The sequence below is a fragment of the Rattus norvegicus genome, chromosome 2 (genome assembly GCF_036323735.1).
Source record: "Rattus norvegicus strain BN/NHsdMcwi chromosome 2, GRCr8, whole genome shotgun sequence".
Lineage (NCBI taxonomy): Eukaryota > Metazoa > Chordata > Mammalia > Rodentia > Muridae > Rattus > Rattus norvegicus.
Window position 1 is genome coordinate 155,160,778 of NC_086020.1, and position 14,673 is coordinate 155,175,450.

A 14,673-nucleotide genomic window follows, 5' to 3' on the forward strand; every position below is an offset into this window, starting at 1 on the left:
AATCCTTCCCCACATGTACGTTGGGTTATTTTCACTGGTGACTGTTGCTGTGGCCCAATGCTTAGCCACCTGAGGTCACATTTTTATATTTCCTTTATCTTTGGACAGAACACTGGATTCATGGTCTGGCCAGGCCACGGGCCTAAGCAGCTGATGCCTTATACATGTGCAGACCACCAGATTCCCCATTAAGCAGCCCCAGAGCACTCAGAAGCAGCCCGTAATAAGTTTAATGGCAATGAATACCAGTATGTGAGAACTGTAATTCTCACTTTGATCATTCTGTGTTTATTACTAGATTGTCTGCCAGGTAGTTTCTCTTGGTCTTTATTTTAGGATAATGGTTCTCAACCCATGGGTCAAGACCCTTCTGGTGGTCAAGTGACCCTTTCACAGAGGTCACACATCCCCGGTATATCATCTATTTACATTCTATTTTATGAAGTGACAACAAGAATAATTTTATGGTTGGGGAGTCACCACATCCTGAGGGACTGTATTAAAGAGCCACACTAGGAACTTGAGAGCCATTGTTTTAGGATATCATTACTCCCTTACCATTGTTTATTTCAAGGTATTATTGGTAGTTTGCATAGCTTTTTATTCCAAATAAAATATGTAAAGCCTGCAATTTTTCCAGGAAAACAGAGAAGGCTTCTCAACCTTTAACATGCTTATATGTCACTTGGGGAATTACGGTTCTGATTCAGAGGGTCTCAGCTGAGCTTGAAGTCTCACGTTTCTATGCCGCTGCTACCTGATGACCGTCCCACCGTTCTGTGGGCTACATTGCCTAATGGAAGTAGAGATGCCTTTCAGAGCCACCCCATTCCTAGTGACTGGTGGAGGCACGTAGAACATTGTTTTCACGAAGAGGCAACTACACACCCATCAGCTCTCCTCTTACCCTCTGTCCCATCCCCTACCGTGCCTGTTTCTTTATCTTTTGAGCTTAAAGCGAACACACCCTCTGGAAATACCGCCTATGTTGACAACACTAAGCCGAGTCCTAGCAGCAAATGATAATACCCATGCTTTCATTCCGTCGGATTCCTATCCTATCTCTGCTGTCTGTGAGGTCCACAGTGAGCAACCTGATACCCACTACCCACCTAATCCCGCCCCGTCTGATTCTAATAAGCCTTGTCTGGTCCTTAGAGACCAGAGGGCAGACACACGCTCACACAAGTGCATAGTTTCGAAGAGGACAGTGAGTGGGTGCGCCAGGAGGAAGGCAAGCGCTGGTTCGCCCATGGAACGTTACAGCATCACAGCCTTAGCTGGGTAGCAGGATCCTCCCACAGGATTCCCCTGGGAACCAGCAAGTCGGTCTGCCCATCGGCCTTTCACCTCCTCGTGGCTATGGGAGAAGGTTTTCTGGCCTAGAGACAGACCTGCAGCTTTGTCTCAATCTACTTTGCAGTAGGAGAATGATTGTTTGGTTTTTTCCTGAATGTGAAATGAGGAGATTGGACCACTGTGTATGTATGGCCTTACAGATTTAGCTAGTGCCTCCTGCTATGCCCCAAAGGGGCCAGAATATCATATCGAGGAGTTCCATGTGTCTTTTCAACCATGTCATTTCCGTTTGGTACAAAGGGGTAGGCCTTGTTTGTAAACTCATACTTATGTGTTCTTATCAGATGTATTCAATGTGTTCATGATATATGTCAGATATTTGACATGAGTGTTTGCATACACACACACACATATATATGTATATATATATATGAAGGTGGCAGAAATCATATTCATCATTCCTTGAGCCCCCTACTCTTATAGTGTACAAAACTGTATTATTTATTTATATATATAAAATGTGTGTCTGTGTGAGGGGTATGCACGCAAGCCCCTACATTATTGCTCTGCTTTCTAGAAGCAGGACAGTTTAGCTCCTTGCTGCCGCCTCGGGTATTTATCTACATATCTCTAAATTGAATGCTGATATTCTCAGATTTTATTTCAAATAACCATCTATTGTTGCAACTCCAAAAGCTGGGGTCTATTTTTATCACGTCCTGCCCACAAACCTGCCTACCTATCTCTCTTTTCATTCTCCCCTTTTAGTTACAGCATAGTTTAAGATCAGTTAACAATCTAGTGTGTGTGGTCTTAAGATCCCATACTCGTCCGCCTGACCTGTTGTCTTAGTTAGAGTTTCTGTTGCTGTAACAAAACACCATGACCTAAAAGCTGGGGAGGAAAGGGTTTATTCAGCATACACTTCCACACTGCTATTTATCACCAAAGGAAGTCAGGACAGGAACTCACACAGGTCAGGAACCTGTAGGAAGGAACTGATGCAGAGGCCATGGAGAGGTGTTACTGGCTTGTTCTCCATGACTGGCTCAGCCTGCTTTCTTATAAAATCCAGCACTACCAGCCCAGGGTTGGTACCACCCATAATGGACCGCCCACCCCAATTGATCACTAATTGAGAAAACATCTTAATGTCTCATGGAGGCATTTTCTCAACTAAGGCTCCTTCCTCTCTGGTGACTATAGCTTGTGTCAAGTTGACAAGGAACCAGCCAGTATACTCACATAGCATGCTTCCCTTACTTGAGACATATTACTGTTTAAGGTAAATAGGAACTGACTCTTTGTACTCACTGCGCATGCGTGAACGGCTTCCCCTTTATTCTCTACTAAGTGACTACAGTAGTTTCTATAGCCAGTTTTGTAATGATGGGCGTGAATGTTTTAGAATACTTGCTGGTGTCACATTGCTGTTCATAACCCTCTTGTCCATGTCTTCTGCAGACATGTGTGTGCATGAGGGTGAGCTTAGGAGAAAAATACATGAGTGTTTGCACTAACAAGACAATGCCAACCATAGCCAGTATGGTTGATGGAGAATACTGTCCTTCCAACAGCGTCTCCTCTGCGACCTGTGGCTCTGAGACCTTTCGTCAGTCAGTACAGCCTTTAAAAGCTATTTGTTGACTGATTAGGAACATGACGGCATATCACTGTGTTTATTAACAGTTGCATTTCCTCTTGTGAGATGTCTGTTTGTGTCTTATTTCAAATTTCTGGTTTCCCTCTTCCTCTTCCTCCTCCTCCTTATGTGTGTGCCTTTCCATATCCAGGTTACTTAAGTACAATATTAGTTCACATCAGGAATCCCAAATACACATTGCAAACATCTTCTGCCAGCTTGTAACTCGCTTCTCATTTTCTTATGTGTTTTGTGATCATACGTTTTGATTTAATACAGGTAATTCTGTTTGTTTGTTTGTTTGTTTGTTTGTTTGTTTCTGGTCAGTGTTGCATGTAATTTTGTGTGCAAAATCTTACCTAACTGGGTCTGTTGGCACTTGCCTGTAACCCCAGCCCACAGGAGGTGTAGACAGAAGGAGCAAGAGCTCAAGGCCCACTTTGATTAGATAGCAAGTTTAAGGCCAGCCTCAGAGACCAAACTCAAACTTTTTTTATCCCATAGTCCAATAGATATTTGCTAGTCTTACCAAGAGTTAAAAGTGTTGGAGTTTTAGAAGGCGACTCAGTTGATAGCTTTATAAAGTATAGGGAGAGGACTGTCTTCTTCACCGTAGAGCAACCACTTTCCTCTGCTTGATGACCGACCCACCCGTCACTCGCTAATCCCATAGATCACACTGTCTCCTGCTCTACAACCATGGGAATATTTTGTTCACTTGTTTATTTCATTGTTTCCACTCTTGCTCCAAAACTATAATTTTTATTATTATAGATTCAAAATACATCACAATATTTGGATAGTCAACTCTCTTTAATCTTTTTCTATCAGAAAAAAAGAAAATAAACACTTTTACACAATGGGCGACTACTTCACGGTTCTTTATTCCTCCATGTAAATTTAAATCATCTAATCAAGTTCAGCAAAATACTTTTCATGGATTCTTTTTTAAAAGATCCTCACTGAACCTATGTATAGATCAATTCAGGAAGAATTACAGTTTTATAGTTTGAAATCTCCTCATCCATAAACATAGTCTGTCTTTCCACTTATTAAGTCTTTTTAAAACTAAGGATTTGTGTCTTTCCATTTAGAGATGCTACACATGTTTTGATATACTTATTAATAGATGCTTTCTGTTCTGACACCTTAAATTCTCTTTAGTAAAGCTTCCTTGTTAGTTGCTGCTGAAGAAAAATGCAACTATCTAAGCCCCTGTAACCCCTTCCTGTATGGGGGTTCAAACCCAGTGTTCATGCATGGTAGACAATGCTGTACTTACATAGCCAGCGGGTCTTACACCCACTTTACCATTGCTGATATTACCTCTGTGGTTTCTTAGAGTTGTCTACGGAGTACCAAAGATTATTTGAGGTTTTTTTGACACAGTTTCTCTATTCTCCATGTAGCCTTGGCTGTCCTGGAACTCTCACAGTTCCCTCCTGCCCCTGCCTCCCAGGTGCCAGGATTAAAGGCATGCACCATCGAGCCTGGGTCTTTTGAGACTTTTAAACAATAATATAATCTGCAAAGTACAGCGGCTTGATTTGTTTCTTTCCAATCCCATGCTTCTGATTTCTGCCTGTTTCCTTTGAATTTGAAGACAGTGAAGATTAGAAATCACAGTGGTTAGAACCCTTAGCTCATTTCTCAGACTGAGTGGGCTATTTCTACAACTTCCCTGTTTGGAGTGGTGCTAATTATATGTCTTATCTAGTCATTTACAGAATTAGGAGTGTTCCCTTCTATTAATAATTTACAGAGAACTTTGATCTTAAGTGGACCTTTAATTCCATCACATGATTTTTTTCTTCATTGCTAGAATAACTTTGTCACATTATCTTGTTCTTTTAATGAATCAGTGCAGTACATTAGAGATTTTCAGAATGTTGAATTATCCTTGCATATCCTGAAAACCAAAGCAAGGTGAGGTAAATTATCTCTTTTCATTTTTTAATTTTTATTTCTTATTAATCATTTTATTCATTTGCATTTCAGGTGATATCCTCCTTCCTGGTTACCCCTCCACAACCTCCCCATCCCATCCTCCTTTCTCCCTCCCCTTTGCCTCTATGAGGGTGGTCCTCTACTCACTCACTCACCCACTCCCACCTCACCACTCTAGCATCTCCCTATGCTGGGGCATCAAACCTCCACAGGACCAAGGGCCTCCCCTCCCATTGATGTCAGATAAGGCCATCCTCTACCATACACACACACACACACACACACACACACACACACACACACACACATCTGGATCCATGGACCCCTCCATGTATACTCTTTGGTTGGTGGTTCAGTCTCTGGGTGGACTGGTTATTGATATTGTTCTTCCTTTGGGGTTGCCATCCCCTTCAGCTCCTTCAGTCCTTCCCCTAGCTCTTCCATTGGGGTCCCCAGGCTCAGTCCGATGGTTGGCTGTGAGTATGTATCTATATCTGACTTAGTCAGGTGCTGGCAGGACCTCTCAGGGAACAGCCATACCAGGCTCCTCTCAGCAGGCGCTTCTTAGCATCAGCAATAGCGTAGTCGTCAGGGTCTGGTGTCTGCAGATGAGATGAATCCCTAGATGGGGCAGTCTCTGGATGGCTTTTCCTTCAGTCCATTTTTTTGTCCCTGTCTTTCCTTTGGACAGGAACATTTCTGGGTTAGAAATTTTGAGATGGGTGGGTGGCCCCATCCGTCAACTGGGGGCCATATTCTTTATTTTTAATATCTTGCTTAAGATTGTTACAGGTATATTCATAATTGGCATGGGTCTCTCATAGTATTATAATATTTTGTCTGCTTTTAGAATTATGCTGGCTTAAAAATGGGTGAGGACTTATATTTCATATTATGCCCCAAAATGTCGACGTAATATTGTGATGATCCGCTTCTGTGAAGTCACCTGCATTGGTCTGGTATTTATGCATCTGTTTCAAAACTGCTTCTATTCCTTAAGAGCTACCTGACCATACCTGCTTCTTTCGTCTTTCTTGAGTCAATTCTAATGAGATGTGTTTTTCTAGGTATTTCTCTATTTTCTCTACACTTTAAGACTTGTTAGCATATTTAATTTCATTGAAACCTTTAAGTTTTATTTTGATTGCCTCAGATAGTTTTTACTGAGCTTCCTATTTCCCATGATTTTTTCTTTTGCTTTCCATCTGGCAATAATTAAGTATAAGATAATAACAGCTATTTTGCTGCCTTACATTGTGCGCTAGGTTGTTTTGACATATATCATCTCCTCAGAGAGACCTTCCCAGGCCACTTTATTACAAATAAACGCCCACGCTCCTATCACTTCCTCTTTTATCTTGTTCACCCACTTACCTTCACATGGTTTTCTCTTTAGACCCATTACCCTTATTAAGGCATTTATAGAATGTCTTTAAATCTGTTCTTTGTCTTTCGCCAGCACCCAAATGTAAGTTATTGGGAAACAAGTCTTTGTAGAATTCGTTACCAAGGCAACCACATGAAGCGAGGTCAAGTCTCTGAACATTGTTGAACAAATGAGTCAGGCTCTTCAGGATGGAGCTAACCAAACTGGCGCACTCCTTCACCGGTATGCAATCAACCGGAAGCATCTAGTCTTTTTTTCTTGGTCGGTAGCTTACAATAGAAAAGAACCATCGAACCTCGCCGTGAGGGGTTGTTAGGCTGTCTGGTAGTGTCTGATGACCCTCGGAAGGGAACCTTTGGGAGTGTTTGGAAGTTTAGTGTATGTCTAGGTACTCCAGTCTAGAGCACTTGTGATTTGAAAATAAACTTCCTGATTCTTCTAGGCCAGAGATGAGCCAGGCAGAGAGCTGGTCTAGATGGCCCTTTCAAGAACTGAGTCTGTGCTTTGCTCTTCTCTTCTCCCTGAGTATTTCCAGGATTTGCAATATCCATCCGTGCTCCTCCCCTACCGTCGTAAGGTTTTCAGACTCATGTGCTGTTGTTTCTTTTTCCTGTGTGTCTGTCTTCCTGTCACAGATGTCAGGAGGATTTCCTAAGAGCGGGTAGATAGTAGTGTCCACTACGTCATGCTTAAGTCTCATGGAGGTTTTCAGTATCTGTCTTGTTTTGGTTTCCTTTTTCTGTTTTTGTTTTTGAGACAGGGCCTTACTGTGTAGTTCTGGCTGGCCTGGGGCTCAATATGTAGACCAGGCTAGCCACAAACTCACAAAGGCCAGCTTGCTTCTGCCTCTTGAGTGCTGGAATTAAAGCAGTACACCACCATACCCAAAACCCTATATGTAAAACCAAACGGCCCTTCTCCAATTGAGTGGTACTGAGGGTCGGGAATTGGGGTTCCCAGAAAATTCTTCCCTCATCCCTTTTCTGCCCTCCTTACCCTTTGGTGCCTCTCTCCATTTCCCAGGGCCTCTTGAGACTTAGAGCAGAGCCAAATTGGAAAAGCACCGAGTCCTCTTCCCCTGGAGACAGCTATCCAAACACGAATGTGCTTCCCAGTAGCATATAACAAGCTGCACTTGTTGGCTTGTCTCGGAGAGAGTATTTATAGCCTGTTCTTTCAGATGGGCTCATCTCTGTTCTGGGATGAGCTCATCATCTGTGAGAACACCATGACTTTTCTAATTTCACTCGAGATGATATTTAATAAGGATCCTAAATGTTTCTAAGAAACATCACTTTATCTTGTAAATAGAAAATCTGTTGTGATTGACCATCCTTGTCCTCATTAGCCATAATGTAGTGTCAGGGGCTGGGAGGGTCTCCAGGAAAGCTCAGTTATATATCCCTGTTATATAGCCTGTGGTCATTAAGGCTATTAGGAATGTAAATTTTCTTTGTAAGTGTTTTTATTGATTCATTTTGTTCTCTGTTAATTTCATACATGTTTAGAAGGCATGCTGGTTACCTTCTGCATCTCCCTCCCACCCCCATGAAACCTGCCCAGACCACTACCAGTCATTCCAAAAGTGTTTCACAGAGCGGGAAATACCTTGCCTCTTACAGAAGTATTTGAAGATGTCAGCTCAGCAGGACAGTACCAGAAGGTACAAGAGCAGGTGTGTTGGGTTAGCCAAACATCCAGAACCAGATAGACCTGTTGTGAGTCCACTACCCCGAAGAGCTCAGTCCTCGATATGAAGTGGACTACAGCGTATAAGATTAATTGACAGAACAAGGCCTGGTATCACAGGCCCAGCACAGAGAAGACTGAGGCAGAAGGAAGAGTAAGTTTGAGGCCAGTATACGAGGCACCAGGCAAGCTGGGGTGACCAAGTGAGACCCCATCCAAAAACGCCCCGCCAATATTGGATTCTGAAATTGTCAGCTTGGTTTTTAAGGCCGGGACTACTTATAAATGGAAATCTTTGGAAACCTAATCTGACGCCTTTCATGCTCTTTAAAGGATGTGAATTTACCTGCAAAAGAAAAAAAATTAGTCATAACCAGTATGTAAGAGATGGGAAGGCATGTGAGAGTCTGAGTGTGTCAGCCGTGCCTTCAAGGTCAACTTTAATGTGCTCCACTGGGTAGCGGCCCTGCTGAGGTTTTCTGGATGGTGTTATCTCCCTTAAAGCAGTTTTCTTTTTTTTTTAAGTGGTAAGCTGTTAATGTAAGCTAGGCTTACCATAATCCCATAAAGACGTTTTATGCTTAATACTATAGCCAAAGAACGTTGAATATGGCCGCATAACACAGCTCATTAGACCTGATGTGTACTGGAGTGTGGCCTACATGGAGTGTCACATTTTCCTACAAAATTTGGTAATCCAGACATAATCACCTTCTTAAACTGAGACGGTATGATCTTTGTCATTCTTTTATCGTTTGGAAAAAGGTCTTAACTGCTTATTAGGAAATAAGAAAAAATGGATTATCTATTTTTTTTGAAATGAGATTTCCAAGAAATATACTAGGTTTAGTCATATTCAGGGTGTGGAGTGGATCTTGCTGCATAGCGAAGACTGGCCTTCACCTTCCAGCCCTCCTGCTGCAGTCCTACTGAGTGCTGGATGTGCAGACTTGCCATCACTCCCAGCTTTTCTGTTACTTCTGGTACAGTGCTTGCTTCCCTGCACATTTTTCCTTGGTCACAGTAATGATCAGTTGTTGTTCTGCTCCCACATTCTCAGGTTAGTGCTGAGGAGATAGGAAGAGGCCTAGCTACTGTGGGGACACAAGATGAATAGCCATTACCGATGGGCATCTAGGAAAGCTTCTATTGATGAATTACATACCAACCCGACCTCGAGAAGAAAACTTCCCTTCCTCTCCCTTCTCCTTCCTTCACAGAAGCCCCAGATCAGTCTGACTTTCACTCTCTTTCTACCTTAACCCAAGATGGATTTTCTATAGCTTACATAGGTATAAATGCATCCTAGATAACCGTCGTCTTTATCACGCCTGCAGAGCCGTCCAGTAGCCTGGATGAGCTGTATCCTTCCCTCCAGCCTGTATGATAAGAACCAACTCTCCAGAGTGTTTTTGAGCAGCTGCTTTGAATAATGATTACTGTTTACTTATCTCAACCATCCCCAAATTAAAATTCATTTCTTTCTTGGCCTTCTATGCTTATTGGTGAATGGCTGAAGCAAGGCCAACTACAAACACCTGCTACCTCCTCTGTGTTTGGGTGGGAGGGGAGCAGGAGGCAGGGCCAGCTTAGCTAGACCCATAACAGCAAACCTAGGATGCTTTAAAGAAACAAGATTCACAGGGCTTTGAATACGGGAGCTGTATGCCTGTGTGCACTCGCATGTGTGCATGTTACGTGTGCGTGCGTGTGTGTGCGTGTGTGTGTGTGTGTGTGTGTGTGTGTGTGTGTGTGTGTGTGTTTTATGTGTCAAATGAGCCAGCATCATCTGCCAGGAAAACGAATCACGGTCTTGACTCTAACAGTAATAATTTTTGCATAATTTCCTGGAAGTAAGTGGAGTGACTGATTCAGCCCAGCTTGAGAGAAGAAAGAGGCTGACCTGGCTCCGTGCAGTGAGACTCACTCTATAGCGTCCTCCTTGAAATGAGAAGTGCATCAAAATGCCTTATTTGTACTGCACAACGCATCTTTGAAACTTCACTGTGATCTCATATACATGCTATTCATTTGTTTTTAAAAACTCTTCACGTTGGTAGAACCAGCGTCCCAGCAAACTGTGGCTGTGCATCCGATTTCAATTCTTTTTGAACAGTCGTCTCCTACCCTACAGAAAGCCTCTCTGTTTTGAATGCCTTGTTTCAAGGAGACCGTATTCTAAAATATTACACAATTTCCAAAGTGAGACAGGATTTAAAGTGGATCTTTTGAGAAGTAATAAGATTAAAATAGCAAAACAAATTTAATTAAGTAAGCAGTTCTAATCTTTCACAAATCCAAAAGAAAAGTAAATTGGTATTTGTGAAATTTTCTTTGTCTAATAAATAGCCTTGCTTTACAATAATGCCAATGACCCCAGTTTAATTAGGTGCAATTAATTTTGTGCAGGCTGAATTTGACATCTTGCTAAAGGCATAACCAGCTGTACCCTGTCTTATGAATTTTTTTCATCAACAATGAGAATTCAATTGCCTGAGCTATTGCAGAAAAACGGTGGGGGTGGGCACTGGGCTACATGTTACATTAAAAAAAATGGCTTCGGTGGACAGCAGAATGTTAATTAAATGAGCTTCTAGGATTTAGATTTCATTTTGCGTCATCTTTAATATTTTCTCGTGATACCATCAGTGCAATTTACACCCCCTTTACACAGTGCTCATGCACATGTGTTGGGCCTTGGGTGTGCCCAACGCCACTACTGGAAGCTGTGCCCACTGACAGGAGTGAGCTGGCTGTCCCAAGTTCTCCCAGCATCCTTCCTTCTCCTTCAGTGCTGGTCACTGAGCTCAGAATCTCATGCTTCTTCTCAACCAAGCAGCTCAACTGAACTACATCTCCACCCAGCACCATCTTTTAATTCAATCTTATAAAGATCTCCCGTGTCCTTCGGATTGTTCTTTTGCACATTATCACATGCATGAAACCCATGGAAGGTACTTTTACTGAGAAGACAAACCCCTCCATGTTGTTTAAGCAGACTGGAGGGGGGCAGTGTTGACCATAATTTGTTGTGTCTTTTCAGATATATGAGACATTTGCAGTAAAATAGAAAGATAAATAAATAATATCAGTAAAAATGCCATTAAAAGGAAAGACTTTTAATGCCTTTCCATCAGTCCCCCATTCTTGCAGGCTTTGGTGTCTCTTATCAACTGTCCCCAGATTCATCCTCCCACATCCCACTCAAACATCCCACAGGACAAAGAAATGACACATCCATTCACTCCGTTCACAGCAGTGCCTCTGCACCATGCCTGGATCGGTCACTAGGAAGGAAGAAGGGCGTGGCAAGTAGCAGCAGGCTCTTAGGACCTGACTGCCACTTAGTAATACTTGCTAATAACATCAGTGTACCTCAGCCTCCTGGTCTATAGAATGGGATAATAACTGTGCCTTCTTCAAAAGGTCCCTGTGAAGACGGCAAGGGAAGGACTCAGAAGTGTGCCCCATCTGTACTGCCTTGGTGTTTGCTGGGGTTATTTCTGTTATGTTTTTATTTGCTTCCATATAGTGCTGATTATAGAAAACACAACACTGGCAATTGCATGTCCCCTGGGCACTTGGACTTTTGATTTTAGTTGTTAAGAGACTCATTTTAGACTTGTTTAGACATATACTTTTTAATGTGCTGTTTTTTTTTTTTTGTTTTTTGTTTTTTTTTTTTTTTATTAACTTGAGTATTTCTTATATACATTTCAAGTGTTATTCCCTTTCCCGGTTTCCGGGCAAACATCCCCCTCCCCCCTCCCCTTCCTTATGGGTGTTTCCCTCCCCACCCTCCCCCCATTGCCGCTCTCCCCCAACAGTCTAGTTCACTGGGGGTTCAGTCTTAGCAGGACCCAGGGCTTCCCCTTCCACTGGTGCTCTTACTAGGATATTCATTGCTACCTGTGAGGTCAGAGTCCAGGGTCAGTCCATGTATAGTCTTTAGGTAGTGGCTTAGTCCCTGGAAGCTCTGGTTTCTTGGCATTGTTGTACATATGGGGTCTCGAGCACCTTCAAGCTCTTCCAGTTCTTTCTCTGATTCCTTCAACGGGGGACCTATTATCAGTTCAGTGGTTTGCTGCTGGCATTCGCCTCTGTATTTGCTGTATTCTGGCTGTGTCTCTCAGGAGCGATCTACATCCGGCTCCTGTCGGTCTGCACTTCTTTGCTTCATCCATCTTGTCTAATTGGGTGGCTGTATATGTATGGGCCACATGTGGGGCAGGCTCTGAATGGGTGTTCCTTCAGTCTCTGTTTTAATCTTTGCCTCTCCCTTCCCTGCCAAGGGTATTCTTTTTCCTCATTTAAAAAAGGAGTGAAGCATTCACATTTTGATCATCCGTCTTGAGTTTCGTTTGTTCTAGGGATCTAGGGTAATTCAAGCATTTGGGCTAATAGCCACTTATCAATGAGTGCATACCATGTATGTCTTTCTGTGATTGGGTTAGCTCACTCAGGATGATATTTTCCAGTTCCAACCATTTGCCTACGAATTTCATAAACTCGTTGTTTTTGATAGCTGAGTAATATTCCATTGTGTAGATGTACCACATTTTCTGTATCCATTCCTCTGTTGAAGGGCATCTGGGTTCTTTCCATTTTCTGGCTATTATAAATAAGGCTGCGATGAACATAGTGGAGCACGTGTCTCTTTTATATGTTGAGGCATCTTTTGGGTATATGCCCAAGAGAGGTATAGCTGGATCCTCAGGCAGTTCAATGTCCAATTTTCTGAGGAACCTCCAGACTGATTTCCAGAATGGTTTTACTAGTCTGCAATCCCACCAACAATGGAGGAGTGTTCCTCTTTCTCCACATCCTCGCCAGCATCTGCTGTCACCTGAGTTTTTGATCTTAGCCAATCGCACTGGTGTGAGGTGAAATCTCAGGGTTGTTTTGATTTGCATTTCCCTTATGACTAAAGATGTTGAACATTTCTTTAGGTGTTTCTCAGCCATTCGGCATTCCTCAGCTGTGAATTCTTTGTTTAGCTCTGAACCCCATTTTTTAATAGGGTTATTTGTTTCCCTGCGGTCTAACTTCTTGAGTTCTTTGTATATTTTGGATATAATGCCTCTATCTGTTGTAGGATTGGTAAAGATCTTTTCCCAATCTGTTGGTTGCCGTTTTGTCCTAACCACAGTGTCCTTTGCCTTACAGAAGCTTTGCAGTTTTATGAGATCCCATTTGTCGATTCTTGATCTTAGAGCATAAGCCATTGGTGTTTTGTTCAGGAAATTTTTTCCAGTGCCCATGTGTTCCAGATGTTTCCCTAGTTTTTCTTCTATTAGTTTGAGTGTGTCTGGTTTGATGTGGAGGTCCTTGATCCACTTGGACTTAAGCTTTGTACAGGGTGATAAGCATGGATCGATCTGCATTCTTCTACATGTTGCCCTCCAGTTGAACCAGCACCATTTGCTGAAAATGCTATCTTTTTTCCATTGGATGGTTTTGGCTCCTTTGTCAAAAATCAAGTGACCATAGGTGTGTGGGTTAATTTCTGGGTCTTCAATTCTATTCCATTGGTCTATCTGTCTGTCTCTGTACCAATACCATGCAGTTTTTATCACTATTGCTCTGTAATACTGCTTGAGTTCAGGGATAGTGATTCCCCCTGAAGTCCTTTTATTGTTGAGGATAGCTTTAGCTATCCTGGGTTTTTTGTTATTCCAGATGAATTTGCAAATTGTTCTGTCTAACTCTTTGAAGAATTGGATTGGTATTTTGATGGGGATTGCATTGAATCTGTAAATTGCTTTTGGTAAAATGGCCATTTTTACTATATTAATCCTGCCAATCCATGAGCATGGGAGATCTTTCCATCTTCTGAGGTCTTCTTCAATTTCTTTCTTCAGAGTCTTGAAGTTCTTATTGTACAGATCTTTTACTTGCTTGGTTAAAGTCACACCGAGGTACTTTATATTATTTGGGTCTATTATGAAGGGTGTCGTTTCCCTAATTTCTTTCTCGGCTTGTTTCTCTTTTGTATAGAGGAAGGCTACTGATTTATTTGAGTTAATTTTATACCCAGCCACTTTGCTGAAGTTGTTTATCAGCTTTAGTAGTTCTCTGGTGGAACTTTTGGGATCACTTAAATATACTATCATGTCATCTGCAAATAGTGATATTTTGACCTCTTCTTTTCCGATCTGTAGCCCCTTGATCTCCTTTTGTTGTCTGATTGCTCTGGCTAGAACTTCAAGAACTATATTGAATAAGTAGGGAGAGAGTGGGCAGCCTTGTCTAGTCCCTGATTTTAGTGGGATTGCTTCAAGTTTCTCTCCATTTAGTTTAATGTTAGCAACTGGTTTGCTGTATATGGCTTTTACTATGTTCAGGTATGGGCCTTGAATTCCTATTCTTTCCAGGACTTTTATCATGAAGGGGTGTTGAATTTTGTCAAATGCTTTCTCAGCATCTAATGAAATGATCATGTGGTTCTGTTCTTTCAGTTTGTTTATATAATGGATCACGTTGATGGTTTTCCGTATATTAAACCATCCCTGCATGCCTGGGATGAAGCCTACTTGATCATGGTGGATGATTGTTTTGATGTGCTCTTGAATTCGGTTTGCCAGAATTTTATTGAGTATTTTTGCGTCGATATTCATAAGGGAAATTGGTCTGAAGTTCTCTTTCTTTGTTGTGTCTTTGTGTGGTTTAGGTATAAGAGTAATTGTGGCTTCGTAGAAGGAATTCGGTA

General features: G+C 42.1%; 1 protein-coding gene across 8 annotated transcripts in view; it reads left to right on the plus strand.

Annotated features, from left to right (window-relative positions):
- The window catches only part of Schip1 (schwannomin interacting protein 1), a 761,344-nt gene that overhangs the window by 723,561 nt on the left and 23,110 nt on the right, over positions 1-14,673 (plus strand). The gene's annotated exons all lie outside the window — the stretch shown is intronic.